This window comes from Panthera leo, chromosome D2 (genome assembly GCF_018350215.1).
Source record: "Panthera leo isolate Ple1 chromosome D2, P.leo_Ple1_pat1.1, whole genome shotgun sequence".
NCBI classification, from domain to species: domain Eukaryota; kingdom Metazoa; phylum Chordata; class Mammalia; order Carnivora; family Felidae; genus Panthera; species Panthera leo.
In genome coordinates this window covers 85,814,908-85,822,770 of record NC_056689.1, presented here as the reverse complement: position 1 = coordinate 85,822,770, position 7,863 = coordinate 85,814,908, and the positions used below count along the sequence as shown (strand labels likewise).

General features: G+C 50.3%; 1 long non-coding RNA gene across 1 annotated transcript; it reads right to left on the bottom strand.

Moving 5' to 3' along the window:
- Positions 1-4,703: 4,703 nt before the first annotated feature.
- LOC122202103 lies at positions 4,704-7,863 on the bottom strand. Its single transcript, XR_006194465.1, has 4 exons — positions 7,529-7,863; positions 7,089-7,196; positions 6,571-6,793; positions 4,704-6,256 (listed from the first exon to the last, which is right to left on the bottom strand). It is a non-coding gene; the product is annotated as an uncharacterized LOC122202103 (long non-coding RNA).

Below are 7,863 nucleotides of genomic sequence, written 5' to 3'. Positions count from 1 at the left end.
CTGGGGCTCCTGACTCCTGCGCCTCCATGTGCTGGCTGGGTGGGCCTGAGAGGGGCATGCAGGGGTCACCCCGGGCCCCCAGGCAGGATAGCGTGGTTCATGGCGAGGAGTCTGGCCCACGGTCCCCTGTGTTAATCCTTCCTCCCGCGGGAGGCCAGACGACACCTGGTGGCAGGTTGGCCCTGGCCCGTGGTGACTTTGTGTGGCTGTGGCTGTTAGAAACGCCAAAGGTACAGGCTTGATAAATGTGAATTTAAAGGATAGCATCAAATAAACCATCACTGTTGTCAAATTATATTTAAATATGCTCTGTTTATAAAACCAATTGTACTCTACACAAAGCAAATAATGTCCTGAGTGGGCAAAGTGAAAAGTAATCACCCAATCAATTATTAACAACAATTTTCCGAGTAAAGTTTCTCTAAATGTGGCTGTTCGGTACTAACGATGAGGTCTCAGGTTTATAAAGCACGGCAGGTGTCCGTGTGTGGGTGCATTTGGTATGGGGGAGGAGGGGACAAGCCCTGACCATAACTCTCCTCACTCTGCGGGCAGGCTTTCGGAGCTGCCCCACGCCTCTGGGACCGGGCCTCGCATCTGTCCATGCGTGATCCCCTCTGGCAGCCGTCAGGACCAGGTGCAAGAGGTCGTCCTTCCTACCCCATGGAGCACGAGACCCTTCCAGAGCTTTTCTGAGATGGGATGTATTTACCTGTCACGATAACTTCTGGGACATGGAGAGCGTGGAGTTTTCAAAGCTATTGTTTACCGAGCACTTGCTTTGAGTACTCCCGGGTGCTAAGCGTTTGCACACCATGTATCATTCGGGCACAATGGCCCCTCTAAGAGCAAAGGCTGTTTCGTGGAGGGGGGAGAGTTTTGATGAACGATGCTGGACAACTGCATACCCCGGATGCATAGAAGAACAAAAGGCTCAACTCAATCTGTACGCACCGGTGAACATTAACTCAAATACACCACAGACCTAGGGTGAAGCCAAAGCAAGAGAGCTTCCAGAGGAATGTGGGACGGAATTTCCGTGAACTTGGGTTAGGCAAGAGTTCTTAGATAAAAGAAGAGCCATAAAGATTGATAAAGGAAGTTTCATCAAAATTAAAATTTTTGCATCGATACTACCCAAAGCAATCTACATACTCAATGCAATCGCTATCAAAATAACACCAGCATTCTTCCCAAAGCTAGAACAAACAATCCTAAGATTTGTATGGAACCAGAAAACACCCCGAATGGCCAAAGCAATCCTGAAAAAGAAGTCCAAAGCTGGAGGCATCACAATCCCGGGCTTCGGGCTGTAATTACAAAGCTGTAATCATCAAGGCAGTATGGTACTGGCACAAGAACAGACACTTAGATCAGTGGAATAGAATAGAGAACCCAGAAATGGACCCATAAACGTATGGCCAACTAATCTGTGACAAAGCAGGAAAGGATATCCGATGGAAAAAAAAAGTCTCTTCAGCAAATGGTGCTGGGAAAACTGGACAGCGACATGCAGAAGAATGAACCTGGACCACTTTCTTACACCAGACACAAAAATAAACTCAAAATGGAGGAAAGACCTAAATGTAAGATGGGAAGCCATCAAAATCCTCGAGAAGAAAGCAGGCAAAAACCTCTTTGATCTTGGCCGCAACAACTTCTTACTCAAAACGTCTCCAGAGGAAAGGGAAACAAAAGCAAAAATGAACTCCTGGGACCTTATCAAAATTAAAAGCTTCTGCAGAGCGAAGGAAACAATCAGCAAAACTAAAAGGCAACCGACGGAATGGGAGAAGATATGTGCAAACGATATAGCAGATAAAGGGTTAGTATCCAAAATCTATAAAGAACTTCTCAAACTCAACACCCAAAAACCAAATAATCCAGTGAAGAAATGGGCAAAAGACATGAATAGACACTTCTCCAAAGAAGACATCCAGATGGCCAACCAACACATGAAAAGATGCTCAACATCACTCTTCATCAGGAAAAAACAAATCAAAACCACAATGAGATACCACCTCACACCTGTCAGAATGGCTAACGTTAACAACTCAGGCAACAACAGATGTTGGCGAGGATGCGGAGAAAGATCTCTTTTACACTGTTGGTGGCAATGCAAGCTGGTGCAGCTGCTCTGGAAAACAGTATGGAGGTTCCTCAAAAAATTGAAAATAGGACTACCCTTTGACCTAGCAATTGCACTACTAGGCATTTATCCAAGGGATACAGGTGTGCTATTTCGAAGAGACACGTGCGCCCCAATGTTTATAGCAGCACTATCCACAATAGCCAAAGTATGGAAAGAGCCCAGATGTCCATTGAGGGATGAATGGATAAAGAAGATGTATATACATACAACGGAGTATTACTCGGCCATCAAAAGAATGAAATCATTTGCAATAATGTGGATGGAACTAGAGGATATTACACTAAGTGAAATCAGTCAGTCAGAGAAAGACAAATATCCTATGACTTCTCTTATATGTGGACTTTAAGATACAAAACAGATGAACATAGGGGAAGGGAAGCAAAAATAATATAAAAGCAGAGAGGGAGACAAACCATAAGAGACTCCTAAATATAAAAAACAAACTGGGGGTTGCTGGAGGGGAGGTCGATGGGGGATGGGCTAAATGGGTGATGGTGTGAAGGAGGACATTTGTGGGATGAGCACTGGGTGTCATATGTAAGTGATGAATCACTAAATTCTATCTCTGAAATCATTGTTATACTATAGGTTAATGAACTTGGATTTAAATTAAAAAAAAATAAATAAAAAATAAATTATTTTCCAAGTTACTCAGGTAGTTTTTTTACTTCCAACAAAATTGAAGGAAGAATCGAATCCAGTTTTCCACTGATTTTTTTAAATGTTTTTAAGAAGAAATCGTTGAGTACTTTATTTTTTGCATACAATTCAGAAGGAGTTAAAAAAATTAAGTGACATTGTCATAACACTATTCTTTCTTTAAAAAGTTTATTTATTTTGAGAGAGAGCATGAGTGGGGAGGGGCAGAGCGAGAGGGGAGAGAGAGAATCCCAAGCAGGCTCCACAAAGTCAGCAGGGCTTGAACTCACGAATCTTGAGATCGTGACCTGAGCCAACATCAGGACTCGGATACTTAACCAACTGGGCCGTCCAGGCCCACTAGCAATATTCTTAAATTTTATTTTTTTAATGTTTATTTTTGAGACAGAGGGAGACAGAGCGTGAGTGGGGGAGGGGCAGAGAGAGAGGGAGACACAGAATCTGAAACAGGCTCCAGGCTCTGTGCTGACAGAGCTCGAACCCACAGACCATGAGATGGTGACCTGAGCTGAAGTAGGACGCTTAACCGACTGAGCCACCCAGGTGCCCCACAATATTCTTTATAATAGCAATCTCGTTATTTACACGAACACGATTAGCATTTACATCTATAAAACTGACAATGGGGCATTACTGGTGTTGGACCCCATTCCATTTTATCGTTAAGTATCACACGTTAAAGGATACTAAGCTAACTGGCCTTTTTAAAGCTCCGTACATCTCATTAGAAAATTCATTTCCAGTAAAATAATATTTTAAGATTCACGAATTATCAAAATTTGTAATATATTTATGTCAACTTCACACTAATAGGACTTTTAACGGTAATTCAATGGGGGGGGGGAGGAGGATTTTAATTTGGAGCCTTTGGAAACATTTTAAAATGTTACATTTCCATTCACAGCTATTTTCTTGTTGCAGAGAAATATGATGACATAATCAATAAACCTAAATTTCTGTGAGAGAAACAGAATGGAAGTCAGAGTTCAAGGAAGCCAAGGAAAAATTGGAAATTTCCAACTGTTAAAAGAGGGCTCATTCATCTGTTTCTTAAATGGATAATGGTAGATAGGAATCAAAGCCCACAGTCTTTGTTTCATTGGAATCATGTCATAATTTATTTGCTTTATGTAAAAAAATCAATATTTGTAATACGTAGAAAATTAGAGTATTTGAAGCTATTATTTAAACTTATGTGAAGACACTTTAGATACCAACTTTAAAGCGTGCCACGTGAAAGTTTTCAAAATTATGTTCAAGCGTATAAGGGAGAAAGTTTGGAGACCACTCGGCTCTCCATCTGCCTGCATCAAAGCCGTAAATACCCGGACTCCGCCCCGGGAAAATGAAGTCAGAGTCTCTGGTCGCGTCCTCCCCACCATGCCTACCCTCATGACAGCCGCTTGAGCCAGTGTTGACAACCACCGTCATGGGGTGAATTAGAGGAACTCCTCCGGGACAGAAAGGGTCTGGGAAAGCACGCCGAGCAGGTACAGAACAAGGAAAGGAGAGAATCGAAAGAGGAGAGAGAAACAGAGGGAAAAAAAGCAGGAAACAAACCGTTGATAAGCCACCTCACCCCACCCCATCCCGATTATGGCCGCTAATCAATAATGATTGCGTTATTACCGGTGGCTCTTGGAAAGTACATCTGTCTTTTTTATTTTTTGCGATATTTGACAACGTGCATTAAAAGTCATTTGCATGAAAAACAATTAAAAATTTTGCTCTTCCAGACAGATTGCTAAGAGAAAGAAAAATGTTTTAAAATGTTTATTTAAGAGAGAGAGAGAGAGAGCGTGTGTGAGCGGGGGAGGGGGAGGGGGGGGAGAGAGAGAGAGAGAGAGAGAGAGAGAGAGAGAGATCCCCTGACCCTGCCTGGGATCACGACCTGAGCAGAGATGAAGAGTTGGACGCTCAACCTACTGAGCCACCTGGGCACCCCTTTCTTCAGTGTTTTGTGGTGACTCTGTGGCCCCGATTCACAGGGTTCTGCCCCCTGAACGTCGGATGGTTCGTGGGTTATGATGTGAGCGACAGGCTTGTAGGGCGAAGACGCAGCATTCGGGGTCGGTGCCCAAGGTCACGGCTGCCCCTGTTTCGACACCATCTCAGGGGTCTAAGGCTGATGAGGTTGGCGCTGCAGGTGCGAGACGCGAGGACCCCGGCAGCGAGTCCACTCGGTCCTGGGTCCTGGCTCTGATGAGCCGCCCCGGCCCCTAGGCCCCTGACCCAGTCCTCACGTCAGAAGAGCCCGGGGAGGTCAGGGAGGCCCAGGAGGGCTGGGGGCCGCAGGGCTGGGGCTCGGCCGTGGGAACGATGGGGCGGCGTCTGGGAGTGAGGCCAGATCCCCCTCCGTGCCCGGGCCCCTCGCGGGAGGTGATGTGGCACGTCGGTCCCCTCCTCCGTGGCACTGGTGGGGTTATTTGAATATCTTCTGGTCGTTGCTGCCTGGGAATGACTTCCTCTGAGCAGGGAGACATCAGCGTGTCGGCGAGAGGCCCGCCTCTGGGAAATCGTAGCTGTTGCTCTCGTGTCCCTGTGCAGAGGTGCCTCGGCGGTTTCTGGGGAAATAGAAGCATGTCTGGAGGAGGTGGTCACTGTCCCAGAGGTCCTGGAGGTCCCCGGAAATGCTTCATGACCACGTTTAATTGAAAGGCCCGGTTCATTCCTGATGGCCTGGTCCGGGTGCCGGGGGAGCCAGGAACGGAGTCACGCAGACAAAGTCCCTCCTTCCCTACGAGGCCGATGGGCTCCATTTCCACACTCACGGTCTTACTGTGCGGGAACTTTGCCGTCAGACGTGTGCATTCCGGTTAGGGAAAGGTGGGGCGTACGTTATACAAGACAGCGTTTCCCGGGAGGCCCACGTGGGCAGGAGGGGAGCCCGCCGCCTTCGCCAGGGCACCCGGCCGGCCTTGGCGGGACCCTCCCGCGGCCGCTGTGCAATCTGTCCTTGCCGCAACCCCCTGCTGCAGCCCTCAGGGCCCCTGAGACCTGATGTTTCGAGCTCCTTCCTCACAGGTGCTTTCTCCCGCCATGGCGGGCCTTGAAGAATGAGCCGTGGAAACGAGGTGCTCAGGCGGACGAGACACGGCCTGTGTCGGCCAGGCTTGCGTGAAGGAACTGTCTGCCGTTTCAGCCCCATCCTCCTCTCGGCCGGGGCTGAGCGGTCAGTGTGGGAGGGGAGGGAAACGGGGTGCTTCTGGAGGGGGCGGCTGTGGGCACGGGGCTCCACACACCCCAGGTGTCAGATCCCTGCCCCTAGTCCTCTCTCTCAAGGTCCGGCCCTGCCCACTGTCTGCCCGCCAGTCCCCTGGGCCTCCCCCTCCTGTTTCCCCACAGTCGTGTCCTCTGATACATGTCGTGTCCTGTGATAATCCCGGTTGCTGTCATCTGGAGGGTGATGGGCAGCGGACACGTCTATAGACATCTGAGCAGGGCCTGTGACAAATGCAGAGGACGGGAGGGAGACACAGTGACGGGGGGTGTGTGTAGGAAGCATCCAAGGATAGTGAGGGAGGAGCCCTATAATCTTAGGGGAGGGGGTCTAGGCAGAAGGACCAGCAGGTGCGAGATTGAGAACGTGCCTGGTTGGAGCAGAGGAACAGTGAGGGGCACTGGGGGTGCAGGGGGGCGGATGGGGGTCCTGCTCTCATGGGGGGCCCATTCCCAGTCATGGGGGTGTAGGGGGCCAGCACGAGGTCCCGTTCTCACCGAGGGTCCATCCCCCAGGCAAGGACTCACGTCATGCTCACCGCAATTTTGATGGCCGGTTTTCGGGCCACAGGAACAATCTCAGAAAGGAGGGGACGGGTGGTTTCTTCCGTGTTCGATGGCACAGAGCCGAGGTGAGTAAATAAAGTAGTTTCTGTCCATGCAATCCCCGCTGTTTTAACTTCTGGCTGTGCAGCAGCGACAGAGCCGTGTCCCGGACGCTCCTGTCTGCACCATGGCTGACCTTTCCCGGCTATCACTTGCCTACGTTTTATTTGTTTTAGAAGAATCAAATTAATATTTTATTTAGGAAAGATGGCCATTCTTAAATCATACATAATTCAAACTTTCCCAAAGGCAAGCTCTTAAATCTTCCAGATGGCTGTTAGTTACTTCTTCCTGGTGAAATTCGTGGGGTGGGGGGGTCAGGGGCGGGGGCCAGCAGAGCCGAGAATCACTCTCTCCTGGAGCACGTATGGCCGCAGAGGGCAGGTCTGAGGGGACTGCTGGGCCGAGGAAGGGAGTGTCCTTTCACGTGAACCCCCCGTCTGGGAGTCACCTGCAGGGCTCCGCTCTGGACAGCCTGCTGCCTGGGGGGCAGGAGCGGCTCAGGGGAAGGGGCCCTGTGCGCCCACCTTCCTTCTCCGACTCGGGCTTTACTGAGAGCCTGCGTGAACACAAATGACTGCAGGTCACGAGTGACGGCCGATCGGCCTGGTTCCCACAGCTGGGCTCCCTGATCCCGGGGCCAGGACACAGATGTCACATTTCCCTCTGCCAGTGCAGTGGCTGGGGGTGGGAGGGGTTCACTCCTTCCCCTCACCCTCACCCACACAGCCCAGCCCTGGAGGGCCCCTTCCCCCAAGCAGTCCTGCCGGGACCCTGCCAGGCTGCCGGATCCCAGCCCCTCGGGACCCCTCCTCTGAGTTTCTGGGTCCTGAGGGCCCCCCTCCCCCCCTCCCGCCTTGGGTAAGAAAAGATAAGGCTGTGAATGGAAACCTTTGTGGCTTTATGGCTGAATTGTATCACCAAATTCATGGATGGCGTCTGAAGCCCGGTACCGAAGCTGTGGCTGCGCGTGGGCACCTGGAAACACTGTGGTTACCTGAGCTCAGATCCGACATGACCGTGTTCTTACAAGAAGAGGAGGAGACACCAGGGACATGTGGGGGAGGCCACGAGGACACGGGGGAAGGTGGCCCTCGTCATGCCACGGGAGGGAGGCCTCGGGGAAGCCAGCCCCGTGACACCCCAATGGCTGGAGTGCAGCCTCCGGCAGATTCCTTCGTGCAGCCACCCCGACGGGGCGGTTTGTTACGGCAGGTGGCTGGCGC